This window comes from Pseudorca crassidens, chromosome 4, assembly GCF_039906515.1.
Source record: "Pseudorca crassidens isolate mPseCra1 chromosome 4, mPseCra1.hap1, whole genome shotgun sequence".
Taxonomy (NCBI): domain Eukaryota; kingdom Metazoa; phylum Chordata; class Mammalia; order Artiodactyla; family Delphinidae; genus Pseudorca; species Pseudorca crassidens.
This window is the reverse complement of record NC_090299.1, coordinates 29,743,003-29,766,303: the sequence shown is the minus strand read 5'-3', so window position 1 is coordinate 29,766,303 and position 23,301 is coordinate 29,743,003. Positions and strand designations below refer to the sequence as shown.

At 40.0% G+C, this 23,301-nt stretch overlaps 1 protein-coding gene and 2 pseudogenes across 4 annotated transcripts in view; all 3 read right to left on the bottom strand.

Annotated features, from left to right (window-relative positions):
* The window catches only part of ELOVL6 (ELOVL fatty acid elongase 6), a 137,033-nt gene that overhangs the window by 64,710 nt on the left and 49,022 nt on the right, over positions 1–23,301 (bottom strand). Inside the window, exon 2 of one of the 4 annotated variants that reach the window (XM_067735319.1) lies at positions 12,883–12,973. The exons of the other annotated variants lie outside the window; for them this stretch is intronic. The gene's annotated coding sequence lies outside the window, so the exon portion shown is untranslated. The remainder of the gene's footprint in view (positions 1–12,882; positions 12,974–23,301) is intronic. 4 annotated transcript variants of the gene reach the window in all.
* Positions 19,922–20,333, bottom strand: LOC137223102 (large ribosomal subunit protein eL34-like; annotated as a pseudogene).
* Positions 22,872–23,282, bottom strand: LOC137223101 (small ribosomal subunit protein eS26 pseudogene; annotated as a pseudogene).

Here is a 23,301-nt window from a genome sequence, read left to right as displayed (position 1 = left end):
ATAAAAAAAAGATATGCTCACAGAGAAATTTGGCATTAATGACTTCTATTCCAGCGGGCAGATGTGGCTGAAGTTTGACTCTACTACTCTAAGTCAAAACATTCTGGCATATTCCTTACAACTTACACTGTCAGCATCTGTAGCCGCAGGAGTTACTGAAGCACATGTATGAACTGAAGGATCTTCTTTAATGAATTGCTGCTCTTCCCAGGAATTATCAGATGGGACCTTCTTTAAAGTTTTATTTAAGAATGAATATTCTCCTGTTCCGAAAAAAGTTTAGAAAATGGCTAGGCTAATCATGGCATTATGTCAGTCAAGCTGTGTCCTGAATTGTCACCTAAAGGTCAGCTTTAATCCTGAAGTATTGCATCCTAGAGAGGTACAAGAATATTTTTGTTTTGGAAGACATGGTTTAACCTAACGGATCAGGAAGAATCAATGCCAAAGTTAGAATCAAAGATTTCTGAGGATAGTAAATCAAAGAAAGAAAGAATTCTTTGACAGAGGTTTCTAATCTCCTTAAAAAGAGTAAAGCTTGCCACAATCTCTGAATAAAAATTTAGCCAAAAATGTATCAGTGGTCTTAATTAGACAAATCTCCTCCCACCGCAAAGCAAACTTAAAATGAGCCCTGCATTGACAAAATAATTTCTAGCTTCTGTTTTGTTTGAGAGTATTGCTCTCAATATTCTCATCCTGATTCTTTGGGAATGACTGTCACTTCAAGCTACAATTTTCACATAACTGTCTTATATAATACATCAGCTACTGATACTAGTCATGGTAAAACATTAACTCTAGCGGCCATAAAAAAGACAAACAAACAAACCAGTATGCTCTGAACAGGAGAGGCAACATGCAGAAAGAGAATCCAGAAAGTACTTTCATCAGCAATTCAGTTTCATTGTGCTAATGCCCTTAAAGAAACACCCTTTGTTCTAAGAAACAGAAAGCTTTCATCTGAATTTCCAATGAAGAAATGATCACTTGTTGATGACTTTTAAATATAATAATAAAGATAATACAGAAAGCATACTAGAATTCTGAAATGGCTTCTATTAAATAAGAGCAGTTGAGTGACACCCCTGTCACCAGATTAAATTTTATCTCTTACAGCCTTAAAATCTACTATATAACATAAATGAGGTATTAGTGATTTTTTTCCCCTGAATATGAAATTTTCTTGGGCCAGAAGTTGTACAACATATAATTATGGGCTTGTGTCAAGGCTGCAAGCTTAAAAAAAAATCTTGTCATCCACTCGAACGGCCTGCTGACCATAGAAATATAAAATTAATATAAAATGTCAAAAATATAAAACTAAAACCGAGTCAAATATAAACATCTGTTTTCTGTTTGTCTTTATCCTGCAGAAGCCCGAATGTTCTGTAGATAATAGATTTATCTGAGAGCTGGAGACTAAAACGAGAAGTGAAGAAACACTATAAAAAGCATATGATTATTCACAATGGAATGGAAACAGGATTTCGGGTTTACAAGATTAAATCCAATTCAGACATAAAATGTTCCCAGATTTAAATCAAAATGACAGCTGCACAGATAACTATATAAATAAGCATAAACATACCCAAATCTGAGAGCACTTTCTCTATACTCAAGGGCAAACTGTTTGAACTGAAAGATGATCCATTTCTGTTCTGTTAACTACCTCCTTCTATTTATAAAGAGTTTTAGTTGACATTCATTGCTTCAGACAACTTTAAAGAAGCTGGAAAATACTATCAAGGAAAAAATTACCTGTTTTCATGTTAACTATTGGGTGATTAGATATACCATTGCACTAACTTTCTCCTGGATATAAATTTTGAAAGGGTATTGGGGAAGCGATGAGAAAATATGTCCCAAACACTATTTCTGGATTAGGGAGAAAGCAGCTCAGCAATGGTGAAGATTATTTCATGGTGTAACTCATGGACACTTTTTTGTCACCAAATCAAATTTACATAACAAATGACACCTGAGTAAAAACTAGCAATGACAAGAAGAAGCAATGGCATATTAGCAAGGTAGTAAAAATGGCAGACATTTTTTCACCCATGAGATAGATATCACCTAATTATCCAAGCAAACTCTTGAAAATAATAATACGGCAAGATTTTGATTAGGGTATTCACACTGCTACTTCAAAATCTGAACTCTCATTCAGTGACATAAATAAGGCCTATAGGCACTAACTTTGAGAAGGTTGGTAATGAGGAAAACTTGCCTTATGAATTGGATTGTATTACTTTTCCACTGTTGCAGAAACAAATTCCCAAATTTCGTGGCTTAAAACAACATGAATGTATTATCTTATAGTTCTGAAGGTCAGAAGTCTGACATGAGTCTTGTGGGGTTAAAATTAAGGTGTTCCCAGGGCTGCATTCCTTCTGGAGCCTCTGGGGGAAATCTGTTTCCTTGCCTTTTTTTGGGCCTGTCCAGATATTCCAGAATAATCTCCTCATCTCAAAGTCCTTACCCTACTCATATCTGCAAAGTCTCTTTTGCTCTGTAAGGTAACATACAAATTCCAGGGATTAAGACAGGGACATCTTAGAGAGACTATTATTCAACCCACCACATGGATCACCCTGAATAATAGGAAGGTCTAAAGCCCTTTTTCTATTGTGACATAGGAATCCCCTACAGATGGCAAACCTCCATCCTTTAATTTTGGTTTGCTAGATCCGAAAGCAGTCTCTTCTCTCCAACTCAAGAAAGCATTTTAGAATTCAAGGGGCTGAGAGGCACACTGCTGTGGATTGTCCAGAAGCCACTCATAAATATATAAATCCACAAATGTCAATACCTGAACTCGTATTAGTAACATATGACTTATCATATACTACCTTCCAATGGACTAGGCACCAAAGCTTAGGATTTCCACTGAAATATATGATATGTTAGAAATTATTAGCATGTATTCAATTGATCCCGACTGTCACAGGTTCTAAAGCGCCATTTTATACTATTTTCAACAACAAAGATTATTTGACTTGTGACCATCCTCTGTATTTCAATCTTAAAATATATGCTACAGGCTCCATCAAGTACATTTTCCTATTTGCAGCAATCCATTTGTTCTTTACTTTATCACTCTTATGTTAAATCCCTAAAGAAGGAGGCTTCATCTCAAGTGGTCTAATGAACAGCAGCATTTGACACAGACGGTAACCCCCCCTTTTCTGTGACAGTTTCTTCACTTGGTTTCTGGGACACTGTATTCTCTTATTTCTTCTCCAACTCCACCATCTGCTCTTTTTTCATTCTCCTTTGCTGGCTCCCTCTTCATCTCCCCAGGCTTTAAAGTTTGCAGGGCTCTCAGGGCTCAATCTGCAGACCTCTTTTCTTTCCATCTACCCCAGCGGTCCTCAGAGGGGGTGATGATTTTCCCCCCCAGAGGATATAAGGCAATGTCTGGAGACATTTGCACAACTGCAGGAGGACTGGCTACTGGCATCAAGTATGTAGAGGGCCTGGATGCTGCACAGGACAGCTCTTCGCAACAAAGAATTAATCACCCCAAATGTCAACAGTGCCAAGGTTGAGAAACCCTGGACAAGAGAAATATAAAGAAAGAGATGAAGAAAAGAGAAATCGGAAAACTCAAAGAGTGTGTGTTGAAATGTGATACAGCTTCGAAAAACATGTTCATGGCTTAGAATGACATCACTTTTGTTTCACATACGCTCAGGCTGAATTGCTTCAAACCAATTCCAAGCACAGAGTAAATAAACGCCTGGTTTCAAATCAGCAGTTCTATTTAAAATTGAAAATAAGACAAAACGACCAATTTCGAGCAATATTTCCCTTCATTATTCTAGAATTAGGTTCATTTCTGTCTACAATGGAATCATGGTCCAGCTGCCCTGTGAGGCCTGGAGTGATCAATTCTTACAAACTGTATACCTGTTGTGATGCTACCCTTGCCAAGAAGATCACCCAGAATTGCATTTTATAATATCTCTCCAGGCAACAGAAACGAATAACCTGGAATGAAGAATAGTCACTGCCAATACAGCCCCCTTTTGAAGCGGAATTCCAGTTATTTCCATTCACCCCCTGAGTATAAGAATCCCATGGTTGCCAACGCTTTCCTAGCCCTGGATGGGGAAACGTTGTAAAAATACATTAGACTACCGGGACTTACACCTCTAATACTGATCTTACATGTTCTTAGCCAGTCTCTTCTAAATCATCAAAGTATGACAATTTGACAACAATAAAGGTTTCTGTGACACAAACTTTTTAAACTCTACTTTGTAAATCTCAGAACTATACAAGCAGGTGCTACCATATGCTAAAGGATGCCAATTGTAATGAACAAAATCAGTTGCACCGTTTTCTAAACCTTAGAACAAATTATTTGATTATTTTTATTAGTCACCCTCAGGCCTTTGGTATCCTGCATTTCTGCCATGTTGGGAGACACTGATCCTCTGATGATTGTGTACCAAGCTGAATGAGTTGAACAGGAAGCTGCTCTCTACTATGTGTGTGTCATCAGTTTCTACATGGGGAACCAGAATAGAACCTGCCAGGGTGGCCAACACTGGTTTAGGAGCTTTTAATCTTTATATCTGTGTTCATCATTTCCCACAGAGACTTTCACTTTGCTTTTTTTTTTTTTTCTTTTCCCCCCTTCAATTACAGGATCGAAGCTAAAAATGATATGATAAAAATTCCTCTTGGGGAAAATGTTTAATAGAAAAATCTCAAGGTCTATCAAACAAACACAGAAACGAAGAGCACAAATCCCATTTCTCCAGAAAGTGAATTTGTTTCATTTCTAAAGTTTCTCTTTACTACTAGGTTGTGAGACAAGAATGATTTCTTCTTCACTTGCATGGCAGGTGAATCCTGAGACATGTCTAAGGTACGGCAGGGATTTATCAAGCATGGGTTCTGAGAAAAGAGATTCTTAAAATAGCAATGCCCAGAGCACCCTTTCCTTCAACCAGACAGTTTCAGAAGGAAGTAAAAATGCTTAAGGAGAAGGGTGTGTATCTGACTCATGGTTTCTTTGAAAGCCGGAAGGTTAATGTGTCTTCCCATATTCCCAAGGGCATTCCCTTTGGCATTAAGAGGGACTGTGTCCTTGAGAGTATTCACCGTGGCATGCACACACTGTGTTAATAGATAGCCATCACTCTGTAAACCTCAGCCTTTGCTTTCACTATTCTCTTTTCTTATTTGTCAAGACCAACTTACTAAGCAACAAGATTTGGGATAAAGAATATTCTTTACTTAGCTATGTTTACACATAAAGGTCCCGCCTGTCCCACTCCCCATAAAAAAGTAAAAAAAAAAAAAAAAAAGATGTGACAAGTGTTTATTCAAGATGTATCCTTCGGTCTAAAGCATTTTTGAGCCAATCTGAGAAATTCTAGATGCCTACATGCCTACATGCTACAACAACATTTAAAAGTTTTACTGAGTATCCACAGTAGATCTCTAGTACATGAATTTACTGCTCCACATAGACACAAAGTTAACACTGGCTTGGAGTGCACGTTTGTGCACTGCTCCAGGACACTAAAATAGAATGCTTTTCAATTTGGTCAAAGTAATAATAACTTGTTTAACTGAGAACTTATTGCATTCCAGGCACTGTTCTTAGTGTTTTGAGGACTTGTTATATACAATGTCTCATTTACATTTCAGAGAACCCGTGATCATGCCCATTTTCCAGACCAAGAAACTAAAGAACAAGGTTAAATACCTGTACAGAACCCAGAGATTTTCAGTGATAGTGCTGGGAGTTAAACCCAGGCAGCCAAGTGTCAGCCCTGTGCCCTTAATCGCTACACTGGGTTCTTATCCAGAATGTTATACCTTCCCAGTTGGTTCCTTCAGCAATAGTGTATCATCACCTTTCCCAGCTCCCCATCAGTCTTTCTGACATTCACAAACATAAATAATCACTTACTGTTGAAATCTATTGATTCTTCAAGAAAGTATTCCTTTAAGTCATATTCATAAGGCTATTGATTTTAACAGAGAGAAATAAATTGAAGAAGATAAACTAAAAAGCAGTGCCCTTGCTTTGACAGTGGTCAAAGTCTCCGGAGAATACATCTCAAAAAGCCACTGCATGCTAGAAGCTGACTCCTTTTCCAGTCTGATGCTTGCCTACTCTTTTTGTATACTGACAGGCATATTCCCTGGGTCACTTAATGGCTGGGCATACTTTGGCATATTACACAATCTTCCATGTGATTTCTTTGCAATCTTTGACATAGTACACAATCTTCTGCCTTTGTATCTTCCTACTTAGACTGATTTACTGTGTCCTTCTAGCTGTACAAAAGGACTTGCCGTATTCCTGTGCTTTCAGCTCGTAGGATCTAGTATTGAAAAATTATTGCGGACAGGTGTACAAGACTACATCTAAGAAAATGTAGGCATTAAATCATACAAAGGCAAGTACTTTATATTTTCCAACCTCCTTGTTTATTTGAACAGGAACGTCATTAATGTAGATTATAGGCTCTAGAGAATTTTAACAGATTTGACCATTGTCTCCCAAACTATGTCTAAATGCTTTCACATGATTCAAATGATCTTACCTCTGACTACTCTGAAATCATGTCTTATAACGTCTCCTGGAACATCCTATGCTACAGCCATACTGTGATTTTCAAAAGACATCACACCCCTTGCCCACCTTGTCTTTCTTTACACACGCCATTCTCACCACTTTGAACGCCCTTCCAACCCATCCTCGTCATTTTGTTGATCTCTGTGAAGATATTCCGACTGCTTCTAGGTCAACTGGATTTAACCTTTCCTTCGTCACCTCTGTGCTTTCTATACACCTTTTGCCTACCTATTATAGCACTTAACTCTTCATATTTCACACATAAATTCACAGGTTTGTAATCCTGAAAGCTAGGAACTGTGTCTTACTCAGTTTTTTACACCCAAGGCCTTATACTACAATGCTGGCCTAAAGTGGGCTCCTGACATGTGAATGGATGAATAATATATTGGCTATTTTAAAGATGTTGCATATTGGAAATACTTTAAGGAAAAAAAAAAATATATATATATATATATATTAGTGGGAGACTAAAGAAGATAACCAATGCTGAAGTCATCTATGAATCTACGCTTCAAACTCACTTGATTCTAAATCTAAATGGTAAAAATTATATTTTATTATAATTTTGTTTACCTCAAGAGCTGAAAGAATCCTACAAGTTAGTTTCAATTCTACTATCGTTTTTTAAACCTCTCTTTGGAAATATGGTTCTGTTTCTACTGAGGCAGGCTGCTCCGGGAGTAGTATATTGTAACAAGTACCTGCTCAGAAATACTGGGGAAGCATCATCGAATTTCTTTACTTCTTGCTGCCCAGAGACCCACATATTGCTTTCTCTATGTAATTGTCTGCATAAAATAAGCAAAGACAGAACAGACAAAGTGAGAGCGGCACTGTGATAGCATCACTTTCCACCTGATGACTGTACCCTCACCTGCAATCAATAGAATCTTGTTATTTACCGATACATTTCCAGACCGACTCTGAAAGACCAGGCTTAATCTGAAAGCAAATTAATGCCAACAACATCATACTATTTTGATGATAAATCATATTAATTTTGATCAGGATTATTACATAAACCAAGAAAGCTCTAAGATACTATTTAATGCTATCAACTGGCAATGAGGGAAGTGATAATGCCTGATTCAGGTGAGGATGCAGAAACTCATCTGTTTTGCTGGCCAGAAGGTAAAGTAATATAGCTCTTGAAAAAACAATTTATCAAGAATTCTAAAAGATCCATAGCTTTTAATCCTGCAATTCTACTTCAAGGAGTCTGTTTGAGGCAAACAATCTTTAATATGGTAAAGGAAAGATAATCTCTACAGTGCAACAGTGAAAAAGTAACTAGATCTCTAAGAGTCAGGGATATGCTATGGTATGTCCACTCAAAATACTATTACACATAAAGAGTTATATAAATTTAGAGTTACATAAAGTGTATATGACTTTAATAACTATGGAAGATAAAAGCAGAATGTGGGGGCTTCCCTGATGGCGCAGTGGTTGAGAATCTGCCTGCCAATGCAGGGGACACGGGTTCGAGCCCTGGTCTGGGAAGATCCCACATGCCGTGGAGCAGCTAGGCCCGTGAGCCACAACTACTGAGCCTGCGCGTCTGGAGCCTGTGCTCCGCAACAAGAGAGGCCGCCATAGTGAGTGGCCCGCGCACCGTGATGAAGAGTGGCCCCTGCTTGCCACAACTAGAGAAAGCCCTCGCACAGAAACGAAGACCCAACACAGCCATAAGTAAACAATAAATAAATTAATTAAAATTGCAACCTCCCTTTAAAAAAAAAGGAAGAGAGGGAATGAGATCTAATCCACAATCTTTAAAAAAAAAAAAAGCAGAATGTGGTATAATTACATCTTGGAAGAATACATACCCCTCACTCCAATTTTACAGTGGTTATTACTGGGTGGCAGGATTATGCATGCTTTTTTTCTCCAATTTACTTTTATGTACTGAATACCTTTTTCTACTAGTTTAATAACAAAAGATGAAAATTTTATATAATAAATGTCTAAAAATGTTTAAAACTTTAAAAGTACAAAATGCTAACCAACACACCAAGCATTTTGGTGGTGGTTGCATGATTATATAAGATTACACAAATTTTATTCCATATACTTCTGCACATGTCTTATTGGAAGATACCAGTGTAGTCACCATCATATCTACTGGAGTCACAAAGACCTGGATTTCAATCCTGGCTGTAAGTCATCATATTGGCTCTGTGATCTTGAGTAAAATACTGTACATCTTATCTGCCTCAGTATCCTCATCAAAAAAACTGGGAAAGTAACACTGCCTTCTCAGGCTTGTTGTAAATCACCAAAATACTGTACCTGGCAGCATCTGACACACTGTAAGTCCTCAATACACGGTACCTAATACAATTGCTTATTATCGGGGGGAAAAAATAGATGTTTGGGGCTTCCCTGGTGGCGCAGTGGTTGAGAATGCCAATGCAGGGATGCAGGGGACACAGGTTCGAGCCCTGCTCTGGGAAGATCCCACATGCCGCGGAGCAGCTAGGCCCGTGAGCCACAACTACTGAGCCTGCGCGTCTGGAGCCTGTGCTCCGCAACAAGAGAGGCCGCCATAGTGAGTGGCCCGCGCACCGCGATGAAGAGCGGCCCCCGCTTGCCACAACTGGAGAAAGCCCTCGCACAGAAACGAAGACCCAACACAGCAAAAATAAATTAATACACTCCTACCCCCAACATCTTCTTAAAAAAAATATATATATGTTATAACAGACTCAAACGCCAAAAATCAGGCTGGTTGAGTCTCTATGGCCAAAAGCATTTCAAGTCCTGTTTAGTCATTTTAAAGGTATACATACCAGAACATCTGTGAATTTGATATTAGCCTTTTGTGAGTACCTTGAAAATGATAAATAAGCCTAACTGCACTATCCAAGTTTGTAATATACAAGAGCTTTTATGAAAACACATCATTTAGATATCTCAGCTTGAGTATGAAGAGCGGTAACATTGTGAAACAATGATCTGAACACTATTCTTATAAAAAGTCCTAGACAGGACACAGGACATAAGTTTCGTAGATGGTACACACAGGTCACTCTTGAACTGAGCTGAAAAGTACTGGCCCACCTAAAAGTATGTTTAGAAATAATAACAATTAAAAGCGGCTATAAATAAGCCTTCTAAATTAGGTTTTTCTTTTTCTTTTTTTAGGTGGAAAGGAAAGTTTGCTTTATTTCAGATGCCTGCAACTAGAGGGGGTGGTGCGGTAAATTAGATATTTCTAAAAGAAAAACTTGTAAATGTTATGGAAGATATGCTTTTTTTTTCTGACCTATTTATAGTAGGAAGAAAAAGCAGATCCTTTTATAGTCATTTAATTACTAGGCTACCAGTAAAGAAAAGAGTTGAATTTGACCATTTGGCTGATTTACACTGCAGTTAAAAGGCCCATGGAATGTTAGGATATTAATATTGTACAATGCTCATTCTTTGTACAACTTACAGTATTTTCACAATAAAAAATGTTGATTGCAGCAAGTCTGAGCTGAGATCAGTTGGCCATGCAGCCTCACGGGTGGATATAACAATGCTGTATTGTGAGGTTGTTTCTGCCTTGGTGGTGAGAGGCGAAAGCAAACCTGGCCGTGAGGTAAAGTTCTGATCTAACCCAGATTTGTAAAACTGGCATCATTTCTTGGATGTCAGCAGACATTCAAAGGATAACCGCAGGATACAGATACGGCACAATCTGATTATTCCAAACCAGTTAGTGGCCAAGAATCGTCCCTCAATTCTACACACCTGGCATTGGGTGAACCTGGCTGATCATGAGCAAATATCTATCAGCTATTTGACCTCTGGTGCATCTTCTGCTTCGGGTCAGCAAAAGCTGATGATCCTTGGTAATTGGTTTTCAACTTCTAGTCCTGCCTTTCGCCCATAACTTCCCTTAGAGCTTTATACAAAAAGGGAGCACCCAAGGGAGTCTACCCGTACGTCACAAAGGACTGAAATTATGAAAGGGCTTTGAGAGGCTCCTTTTCTCATCAGTATCTGCCTCATTTGACTCCTACTGGCTGCTTGGGGCAGGGAAGTGAGCAGCTGGGCTAGAATTCCACTCATCAGAACAGTCGAGGGGCAGAGACTGGACTAGCAGTTCTCAGTACAAAGTAGCTCCAATAAGATTTTTCACCTCAAGAGTGGCATGTGATGCCAAAATCTAATCTCTATTTTTAGAGTTAAATCTTTCTCCCACCTACAAACTCTTTGAGTAGGTCCAATGTGAGGTCTATCAGCCTATAATATTCTCATTAAAAACGCGGCATGCATATGACCATGGGCAAAACAGCCTTGCCTGACGGTACATGGGTGGGCACTGAGATCAAGAATTCTTATCCGTAACTGCATATGATAAAGCAAAAGAGCAGAGGTTTGGGCTTCCCTGGTGGCGCAGTGGTTGAGAGTCCGCCTGCCGATGCAGGGAACACGGGTTCGTGCCCCGGTCCGGGAAGATCCCACATGCCGCGGAGCGGCTGGGCCCGTGAGCCATGGCCGCTGAGCCTGCGTGTCCGGAGCCTGTGCTCCGCAACGGGAGAGGCCACAAAAGTGAGAGGCCCGCGTACCACACACAAAAAAAAAAAAGCAGAGGTTTTACCTAAATGACACCAATATGATGACTCCTTTTTTTTCACATTAATTTGATGAATTTTAGGGGGATAAATTGACTGAATTAACAATTTATGTCATATATTCACTGAAATTTATATGGCATATGTTCACTGAAAACGTATCTTATGTCTGGTCTTAATAGCTTCTCCAAGGAAGAAAAGTTGTACATTTTGACAGCACAAATAACCTCACAGAAAGAGAAATTTTCCATATTCTTTTCCGACTCCATTTGGAACTCCTGATTATTCATTCAAGAAGTACTAATCAAGCATGTACTGTGTGCCAAGCACAGTTCTAGGCTCTGGGAATACATCAATGAACAAAACAGACAAAAAAGCCTGTACTCATGGAGGTTACACATCTGCAGACAGACAATAAATAAGAAAATAAATAATAAGATATGTTACAAGATTATACATACGATGGAAAGAAGAGATGGTAAAGCAGTGTGAGGGGAAAATAAGGCGGGAAGTGAGGGACAGACCACAATTTAAATAAGGTGGCCAGGGCAGACACAGTGGGAAGGTGAATTTGAGCAAAAGACTTATGGTAAGGGAGTGAACCCCTCTGGAAAAAGCTAGGCAGAGAAAAGGCAGAGAAAAATAACACGGGCAAGAACTGTCTTCTGTGTTTACAATGACCAGGTTCTGCTAATTTTGCCTTTGGAAATTTCAGTATACTGAGATATCCTTTGAGCATGTATCTCTAAGTGTATATCTGAACAATAATTCTGCTTCTTTCAGTAAGTTTTCATCTATTGATAAATACAGCTATGTTTGCATAGTCATAAATATTCAGGAAGAATGAGCATAAAAGTATCTAGACTATGGTAAAGAAAGTTTATTAATTTGCATAAGCAAACAACATTTTATTTAGGGGGTAATTATAATTGTAAATCTGAGTTCCTAAGAAATCCCCAAACTTCTCAGTTTCTGATCTTTTGTGAATTAAGTTAGTCTGTAGACAAAGATTATGAGGTACCATGGTAGAATCTTAAATTAAGACAGATCTAAAGTAGCTTGGCACTAGAGATGAATTTATTTAGTCTTTCTCATAAAGAAGATGTGTAGTGTTCTTTCGGGATTCCCTCCTGCAAACCCAAACCTGAATATACAAATCAAAAGCTGGTTCTTCAAAAATTGATAGGATTATTCCCAACTAGAGACAGAATTTGATTTTCTACACGCACATTAATTCTGCTTCACTGGCAAACTGGTTTTAGGTCCAAGTGGCAAGAAAAGGGATAATAATTCCTGACAAGGACAAGGAAATACGTTTTCCGTTTTTTTCCTGAGTCAGCAGGGGGATGTAGGACACAAGTGGCTTTTTAATGTGTAGTTCTCTAAATATACATATAAGAAGCAAAGCCCAATGGTACTGCGGAAATCAAAGCTTTAGAAAAAGAGGCAAATAAAATGAATAAAATATGACTTTAAAACTAAAAAAGGAACTAAGCCAATTTCTTTTAAAACACACTGTAGCAACTATTTCCATTAAAAAAAAAAAAAATTAGGCCTTTTATTCCAGAGCTTAAGTGAGTTGCAGTTAGGTTTTAAATTTTCGACCAAGTAATAACGCTATATACACTATAACCTAATCCCAATTTTAGGAAATTATCATAACACTCCAAATATAAGGTATAGCCGTTTCTTTAAAGGCCAAAAACTTACTTTTTAAAACACTCTGTATTTCCCTAGTTCATCCTTTCTAATGTCGCAAAAGATATCTTCACATCCTTACAGAACTCAGATCTCTCTCTGCCTGTGAAATGAAAGGCCAAAACTATATTAATATATATAAAGAAAGGGGTGGATAAAAGTTAATTTTCTTTATTTACTTTTTATTAAAAAGTTACATTGAGATGGTTGATTTACAGGTAAGTTTTATTTTCCACTTGTGTCTATGCAACACATATTTTAAAAGAGGATATATATTTATTACTTTTTTAATTAAAAAATAAAAATATAAGTTTTAATTTGAGTGAGAAAAGAGAGCTAGAGATTGGGAGTGAGAATTAGAGATTGAGAAAAACCTGCTAAAATGAAAGTCATAAACAAAAAATGTCAGAGCCTAGTCTGAGTTGGGAGGAAGCAGGGCAGACTCAAAAAAGGGAGGGAGGTGGTGCTTCTTATGGCGGCAGATTCCCGCCTCCCTAATCTTCTGAATCTAGAAGAGTCCTGTGGTCTGAATGTCTTGTACCCTTTACAATTCATGTTGAAATCCTAACCTCCATTGTGGTATGATAGGAGGTGGGGTCTGCGGGAGGTGATTAGGTCATGAGGGCAGAGATCTCCTGAATGGAATTAGTGCCCTTATAAAAGAAAGCTCCGTGGGAGGTTAAAGAGAGAACACGACCTTCTAGGGAGCAGGCCCTTTCCCCACACTGAATCTGCTGGTGTCTTGATCTTGGACTTTCCAGACTCCAGAATTGTGAGAAAACGTTGTTACTTAAGCGACTCAGTCTGTGGTATTTTGTTATAGCAGCCTGAACAGACTAAGAACAAAAAGTAACCCTAAAAGTCTGCACTTCACTACGACTCTTACAAGACTTTTAGACTTGAGCTCGATCTACGTCAAGATCATGATTACTGAGCTCCCTGTCTTCAGCCACCACCATCCCTCCGGGTTCTTTGATTCCCTGCCTCAAAGATAACATAACTGTAAGGCACATCAAAATCAATTATATCCTACAATCAAATAAAAAACTTCTGGCTAATATCATATTTACAAAAAAAATATCAGTGCATTACAACTAGCAAAGACTTTGACAAGAGAGGAAAACTGAAAGAAAGGAAGAGTGGCAGGCAACCTCTTGTACTCTGCGTTAAGAACAGAGACAGGACATTGCACTGTAGCTGCTCTAGGACTCTGAGGATGAGAAGGTAAGCCTACATCTCACTAAGCTTCTCAAGATTCTCATTTATGTGAGCATTTAACAAACACATTAATCTAAAATTCTTTGCCCTTTAACCAGAAAACTGAAACCTAGGAACTTTTCTTCATAAGTAATAAGCTACTTCAGTTGAAAGATATACTTTTTCAGGAATTGCTTGGAGGATGATGGTTTAGTCTAATAACAGAGATCAAAGATATTTATTTACCTCCTAATTAATAAAAATTTACAAAGCCTTTTGGCTTACGGTGCCAAATTTTGCTGAATTTGTACTGCTAAGAGTTTATCTGGGCTAAGAGTAAGGAGAGTTCTGATTCATTTTTTCATATTGCAACTCAATAAATATTTATTAAGCACTGACAATGTGCAAGGCATTGAGGAGAGTTAACAAAATAGACACTCCCTGGTTCCTTGGAGACTTTAAAGTCTTTGGGGGGTAATAGACAAGTGTATGGGAAAGTGGGGGAATAAGATCATAAGGAAACACTCCAATAATACTACAGATGCACCCTCACCCAGATTTAGACAAGATGAGTAAGTGGGAATAACATGGGCAGAGACCAAAGCAAGAGAGAGAGAGAGCACATTCAAATAACTATGAGGAATTTAGTGTGTTTGACCTTCAGATCCCAAGAGTAGGTTTTGAGAGTTTTGAGCTGATGGTCCAAGATAGGTGGAAGTAAGATTATGAGGGCTCCTATAGACTATGTTAAGACATTTCTTTTTAATCATAAGAGCAATAGGAAGGCACTGAAGCATTTAAATGAATGAAGTCAACATGCTTTTGCTTGTGATATATAGAGGTTCCTCACTGATAAGATCAAAGCAGGAGCTTGAGTGAGTAGCACAGGTTTTAGATAAGGGCAGGGCCTGGAGCTGAAGACAAGGCAGGCGTGTGCAATGTGGATACAGGAAGTCCCCGGTCTGAACATTCTTAGGTGGGGAGTTATTTCATAGGAACTGATCACATGGTCTAATGTTCAATATATGGGTGTATGAGGTTAGTCAGGTGATTTCTGCAAATTACTTTCACTCTACCCATCTGAGAGTATAGGGAATGCAGCAAAGTGTAATATTTCCTCATGGTTTTGGTGCTTATCATGATCTTATCTATAAAATTATGCTCCCTCCTGTGTCAACCAGCGGCATGTAATAATGTCAGTTTCAGGACTAAGAAAACATCCACCCATTTTCCCAACCAACAGGGCAGAACTTGTAAAGTTCTAAGTTCCCGTGGAACACACTTACGAAGATCCAGTAAGTATGTGAGTGATTACCAAGATTTTACGTTATGAATTTTATATTCATGTCTCAAAGGTAAAATAAACCTTTTTAACGTACAGGTTTATCTTGCTCTATACAACAGATTTACTCCCAGAAAATTGTGTATAAATTGTTTTAAACTAAAGTGTATTTTGAGAAAGTTTGGGGAGCGTCCCTACTGAAGAGAAATTTCATGATTACTTGTAAAGATCGAATCTTGTTATTGTATTGTATATATTTTCTCAGGTGAGGCACATCTAGACTGGATTGCTTTCACTTCTCGCCACATGAGAGGAAGGTACCCAGAGTCATCGCCTGGAAAGTCCCTGAGTCTCTCAAGAGATGGATCAACACCAGGGCAAACATTATAGTAAGCGATGTGCTCCACAGATGTCCTTCGGTTGGAACGCTAGTTTCAATGGATTGGATCCTTAGGGAAGCTGTCTGAGGATGGCGGTATGACTGAACTGCCAATCACAATGCCCTTCTCCCTGGCTCCCTTCCAGCAATTGGTCTAGGGGTAGTCATGTGATAGAGTTCTGGCAATGATGCATAAGCTGAAGTGGCCAGATGGGACTTCTGGGGAAGCTTGCTTGATTTAGCTGACACACCCTTTGGAGTTTTGCTCCTTTGCACATCTCTTTCCTGCCTTGTCACAGACTGGATGCCTGGTGGCAGCCATCTTATAGCCACGAGAGAGAAAGCCAGAGGCACAGAAAGATGAAATGAGCTTGGTTTCCAGATGGCATCACTGGGCTGCTTCATCAACTCTAGATTACATGCTCCGGACTTTTGTTGAATGAAACAAGGAAATCGCCATACTTAATTAAGGTTCTATTTGTTAATTTTTCTGTTAGTTCGCAACATACTCTTAATGAATATTCTGAATTTCGATTCAAACTTCTCTGAATACAACGTACGAAGTTCTTTGCTACTGAAATACATGGCATGCTGCAGCGATTTAATAATGTGGGTGGCAACAAGCAAGCCATTACCTCTAAAATGTAAATGTTTATATAGTGACATGTGTAGAGGCTCCTTCTATAAAAGATGCTAGGCTACCTGATCTATTGTGTTGTTACCAAAAAACAGCAGGAAGACAGGAAAACAAAACCCCAGAACTCTCTACATCCTGCCTAGGCATTTTGGCCACAATTACTCTCACTTAGTTGAGCTTGATTGGTCAAGTATTAAAAATGACTGAGCCCCGAGTGCTAAAGCAGGAGCAACACACTGGTCCAAGGGAATAACTGTCCAGAAAAACAAAAGGATAAAATGCTTTGTGGACAATTTTGGGCAAATTAAAGTTACACAATAATAAGCACTGCACAAACCGGACAAAAGCACTGGCCACCAGGGACTGGACAGTTCTCTTTAAGCACACATGTGGGCTAAAGTCCACAACAGCTATCCTTATTCAAAGGTGCAACCTGTCTGGCAGGCTCCAGGATTTTCAGGCGAGTTTATATGCACACGAATATAAATCCTTGCAGGATATCAAAGAGAGCAAAGTTACATTTGTGCACGAGTGTGTACTTATATTGGCACCTAAATGCATATAAACATCGGTAAGTACATATTTCTATTCAAGGGGATAGTTGGTGAGTTTAAAGATCACTAGAGACTTCTCACTCCCACTCATATATAGAAGTTCCAGCTGCACTGTTTTTTACTGTCTTCGTATATAAATAATCTTCTATAGTTGAGGAAGACTCCTGAGCAATAATTTTATATTATGTGTAGGGGCTACACCTTGGACATTGAACTGAAAATGATGAAACACATCAAATATCTGCCACAGTGATTTTCAAATTCCTGTAAGCCATCTGGAGCTACGCCCAGTGATTTGAATTTGCACAGAGAAAAACTGAGTTCCAGAGACGTGAGGCCAAGTGCTCACCGAAAGAACAAGAAGAGGCATCAGGGCTGCTTAAATCTAGTTGTGTGGATTATTTAATTTGAACTGTTCAAATTGTTTATTAAAGTGTTTAGAATTGGCCACAGGACTTCCAAATCCCCAGTTCATTTTACGACATAGAGGCAAACTTTTCTCTAGGAAATTAAATGGTCTTCTATAAACAGGAGGAGTATTGATAGAAGTATCAGCAACAAATCCAAGTTATGCAGTGTATGTGAATTCAAAAATAAGCTCAAAGGCTCCAGCTGATTTGTTTACTTAAATATATTGGTTGAATACGTATACTCATAAAAATTACCTGGGGAGTCTGTTTAAAAACACCCAGAAATTCTGATTTTCTAGGTCCTATGGGGGAGGGGAGGGCCTAAGAACATGAGTGTTGACAATGGCTAAATGATTCTGACACAGGAAGGCCTGCGGGTCCCACTTTGAAAAACACTGGTCTATGCTGTTCTAGATGCCAGAGACACATATCTCAGACTGCTCAGTCTAGTGAGAGAGACAAGGAAACAATTTTACAATGCCTTCCAAACATTCAGAGGGATGTGAAGAGGACAGAAGAAGGCATAAAAAAGGAGGGCAGAAGTGAAACTAAACTCTCTTGCAGAACGAACCAGTTTTCAAAGAGCAGAACAGCTAAAGAACAGGAGAAAAAGTGCTTGGGCAGGAAGCACGGCGGGGACAAGCATTCAGTGGGGCATGTTGGAAATTGAACAAGGAGTTTGGACCGACCAGGGCACCAGAGGAGTAGGCAATGAGGTTGGAGGATTAGGAGGTAGTATCCTGAATGACTTTTCTACCTACATGCGCCTAGTTTGAACTTTTGATTCTGAAGGCACAGGGGGCCACTGAGGGTTGAAGCAGGAGGGGCAGAGTTAGATAAGATTTTTGGAAAGCCCGCCCAGCCATGGTCACATGGAGGACACCTGGGGGAATGTAAGCTGATGGGCAGAGATGCCAGGTAACTGCAATTCTCGTCATGAGAAGAAGCCAGGACTGGTGAAGATGGATAGGCGAACGCTATTTGGAAGATGGTAGCCCATCAGAGTAATCATTCCCTACGTGAATGGAAATGAATTCAGCAGAGAAGGTAGAACAGACAGGTCTTAGCAACTAATTTAATGTGGGGAGAAAGGCAAAAGGGAGAGTAGGTGGTGGTTCTCAGGTTTCTGGTTTGTCTGACCCGGTAGCTGGTGTTAGCTTTGTGGGTGGGGAGTAAAGAAGTGGTATTCTAGTATTTAGTTAATAGTTAATGAGAATGTGTGACTTACTGGTAGAGATTGAAAGAGACACATAGGGGCTTCCCTGGTGGTGCAGTCGTTGAGAATCTATCTGTCAGTGCAGGGGACACGGGTTCGAGCCCTGGTCCGGGAAGATCCCACATGCCACGGAGCAACTGAGCCCGTGCACCACAACTACTGAGCCTGAGCTCTGGAGCCCGTGAGCCACAACTACTGAGCCCACGAGCCACAACTACTGAAGCCTGTGTGCCTAGAGCCCGTGTTCTGCAACAAGAGAAGCCACCACAATGAGAGGCCCGCGCACCACAATGAAGAATAGCCCCCGCAACTAGAGAAAGCCCTCGTGCAGCAACAAAGGCGCAGCAATAAAGACCCAACACAACCAACAATAAATAAATAAATAAATTTTTAAAAAAGAGAAAGAAAGAGACACATAGGGCGTGGGACTTAGAAATGTTGGGCTGGGAAGTCATCCACATTTGCATGGTGATGGCTGAAGTCAGGAACCTGGATGAGGTCATCCAGGGGGAATATTCTGAGGATCAGGGTAGAACCTAACTGGGAGGGAGGTATCACCACTGAAGGGGGAGGTGAAAAACAAGCAGGAAAGAATAAGAAGAGACAACCAAAAGGTAAGAGGAAAACCAAGGAGTGTCATGGAAAAAAGGTGAAAGCTAAGAGAGGGTCGAGTGTCACCAGGCAATCAAGTCAGATAAGTGCTGATAAAGAGTGTTCCATTGTGACCTGAAGTGGCCTTTGGGCTGCCTCCTCTGTACATGGTTCATTCATTTCTTCAAATATTTACTGAGGTCCCCTGGGTGCCAGGTGCTGTACAGATAAACCTCAAACCTCAAGGACAGCCTCATCCTACTTTGAAAGCAGAGCAAAGGCATGTCCATTTCCTTACAAATGTTACACTCTTTCAGATGTGAACAGGAATTGAATTCGTATGCAAAGCACTGGGTGATATCGCACTTGGGCAAACAGCAAGGAAAGGAGGTGGGGTGAGATGCTTTAGGAAGATGGGGCTTAGAGAATCACAGGAGTCTGAGATGAAAGCGGGGACGGGAAGAAAAGGTGTGGCAGCATCACCTCCTCATCCTCTGACCTGTTATTTTGTTTAACCATTGACTTAGCTCCAACGTCTGCCTGGGGAGCAAAGTCCTATGCTGAAGAGAAGCAGTTATTTCCCAATATACTCTTGGTATTGAAAGAAGAAAATTAAGATAAGAAAGAGTTAAACTCACCAAATTAAATTGTTTCTGGGCTCTGACTACACTTTTGAAACCTCCTCTTATAGTTATTCAGCATAGTTACTTTCTTTTTTTTAAAAATAGAACAAGTCTTTTAGGGTTTTTTTTTATTACTCATAAAAGCTTTTTTTTTTTTTTTTTTTAAGCTTTCTGACTCTGCGCTTGTACCTTTCACACTTTGACCAGGATTTTCATTAAGGAAAGTGAGCTTGATCCTGTCACAGACCCATTTAGCACACATGGACCCACCACAGGCCCTGCTGACATGTTTTTTCACTTTAGGTAACCTCCTAAGAACTTTAGGTCTCACAGCATGAACTTCTCAGCACATATCACATACAGATTTTGGTGCTTTTCCCAACCTTCTTGGTATAAAAGCAAGTAGTTCTACTACCAGGGGTTCAAGACAACCTATTTTTGTTAGAGGCTGTATTGCATGATAGCCTACGATGGTGTGTCAAACTCAGGACACGTTGAACGCCTCTAAACAGCATTCCTGGAAGGGCTTCCATTTCTTAGAATTACTCTGAAAACTTAACGTCTAAACCTTCAAAACAAGTTATTAGGAAGCCTGTTTTTATACTTTTAGAAACTTAGAACTGATACTATCCATACTTTAGCAGAGTAAAGCCTATGATTATTTCAGTTATCCATTCACTTGTTCAAGAAATACTGACTGAGTTCTTGCTAAAGATTCTAAGTGTCAAAAAAGATGAAGGCCTTGAGCTCACGAAGCCTACATTCCAGAGGCAGACAGAAGCTAACTGGAGGCTCTATAGCGTATCTACAGTCATAGTGATATGTTTTCAGGTGCAAAATTAAAGCACAGCAAGGGGGCCAGGAGTGACAGGACTCCATCAGCTATGGTGGGCAGGGAAGGCCTCTTATATATTGAATAGAAATATATGAAAATAAAATATTTGAAACAATTAGAATATATTTGACTGCACAATTGGTATCTGCTTCTGATCCCCACAATATATTCCTTCCTTCAGGACTCCATCGCTGAGATCTACCAATTGCAAAACCCCATTTTAAGCACAGTGGGGAATAGAAGCATTACACCCCTTCCTGCTCTCAGAGTCTACTAACTAGTAGTGACTATCACACATGAAAGAACACGGTCAGTCATAATCAAGTCATAAAAAGAATTGTGCTAAGAATTGTGCTGATGGAGGGATTACAAGGCTGTAAGAGAACATGGCTTCTGGTAGGACTTAACACCACGGCAGGATAGGGAACAGGGGAGACTAGGAATGTGACATTCCAGAAAGAAGGAACAGTGTGAAACATGGGCTAGACAGTGTTTATCTGGAGAGTGAGAATTATTCCAGTTTGGTAAATGTGTTCGACATGTGAAAGTGATGATGAAACCAAGCAGGACCCCATGGGGCCCTCCTGGGGCACAAAAGCCTTTCCAGGTCCCCCATTTCTTATTTGCAGGATAAAGGCTTCAGCCTCCTAGGCCTTCCCTAAGTTCCAAAGGGCAGAGCAAATGGCTACCGGTCAGGGAAATACGGAATGCAGAAAAAAGGAGGAACAATGAAGAAACTACAGTGCAACAATTAAAGCAGGATACTGGTTCTACCTCAAGGGATATACGTAACAATATCTTTGAGTTCTTCTGCAGGAACGAAGGCCTCACCTCAGGTGGAAGACAGTAACTTCAGGCCGAGCATAAGACGCCTAGACCACCCCCATTACCTCGCCATCAGCCAATTATTAGAAAGTCACATACCCTGCATCCCACCCCTCAAATTTTGCCTGTAAAAACTCTTCTCCCCAAAACATCAGGGAATTCAGAATTTTGAGCACAAGCCACCTGTTCTCCTTGCTTGGCCCTGCAACAAACCTTTCTCTTTTCCAAACTGCAACGTTTGGGTTCGTTTGGCCTTACCGTGCATCGGGCACACAACCCTGCGTTCGGTAACAGTGATGTGGGAAATAAGGCAGTAGAGGAAGTTTGGGGACAGAACTGAGCAGGGCCTTGAATTCCAGGCTAAACATGTAAGGTCTTCCCTTTTTTTTTTGTACTCATGCATAGACCAGGAAAATAGAACCCAGGACACTCCTTTATTATGTGGATATACAACTGGGTGAAAATGAGATAATCACCTTAAGGTTATCAAGGAAGTCACTGAAAATAATCTGAGGATGCCAAACAAATGAGATGTTTGAACTTGACCAGAGTCCAGGTTACTTAGGACTCTTCAGGCACTGTGCTAAAAACTTGACGCAGATCTCTCCTTCAATATTCACACCAGATACACTAGGTGTGTGCACCACCCCTACCGACAGGTGAGGAAGCTCAGCCAGGTGAAATAACTAACTTGCCCAAGGTTGCATGACTAATAAGCAGTGGTGATCTGGGATCAAACTGGCCTCACTCCAAAGCCAAGGTCAACATCATGGAGGCCAAAAATTGTAACCGAATTAGCAAATCTGAGGAGTCGGAAACACATGTAATGAACCTCAGTATAAGCACAGTTTAGGGTAGCAGGGTAGTAGCCCAGGGAATAAGGGAAGGCACTAAAAATTAAAAAGTTAAAAATGGATAAACTCAGCAGCAGATAAAGGCTTTATTGGAAAAGAAGCCAACCAGTAGAGGGACCGCAGCAGAGCACTCTCTTCTCTTCCTGCCCCTTCCCTTCCTCTCCCTCCTCTTCTTGTAATTCACCTCAGTCAAGGTCACCTGGAAGAACCCTAAAGTAATCCTCCTATCCTCAGCACAGGTCTGATCCCCACCAGGCACCAGAGACAATTTAATCTTTCGAGAAGATCCTCAAAGACGAGCAAGAGGTCAACATATTAGATCTGTTTAGAATTATCAAAGGAACCAGGAAGAGAGAAAGCTGACCATAATTTGGAGTGAGGTTTTCAAAGAATTAACCTCTACCTTCATTAATACCACAGGAAGAACTTCAATTAGATGTAACTCAGTAAGCCTAGTTGAAAAATGAATTTTTCTTCTAAACTTGGATATGGGGCTAGGATATTAATCAATATATATTGATTAATGACAATACGTATGATTAAATCTGGGTTCATATGAAAGATATTTATAGTGGGTTTTTTTTGTTTAAAGTATAATTTCCACGTTATTGTCTTTCCAGGGAACAGTATTTTAGTCTTTAAGGACTTAGCTCCTTACATGGGCTTTGGTGGAGGTCGTGGGGCAGCACCGGCAGGTCTAAATCGGGGTGGAGGTGTTCGGTCCTTCGGGGCTTCCCGAGAACGATTCCTGGCTACCTTGCTGTGAATGGCACAACTGACGCAATAATGCAGTTTCACATACAGCTTGGGAAGCACATAGGCGTCGAAAACACTCGCTTCGGAAATGTCCCTGACGGCCGCGGCCTCTAGGATGTTACGAATGACGGACTTCTTAATGGTCTTATCCTTGGGCACGCATCGGGCACAGTTAGTACAGCGAACAGGCTGCACGTGGCCGCGGCCCTTTTTGACACGACCATTATTCCTTCTTTTCTTGGTCATCTTGGAAGCGAGGCGAAAGAGGCTAT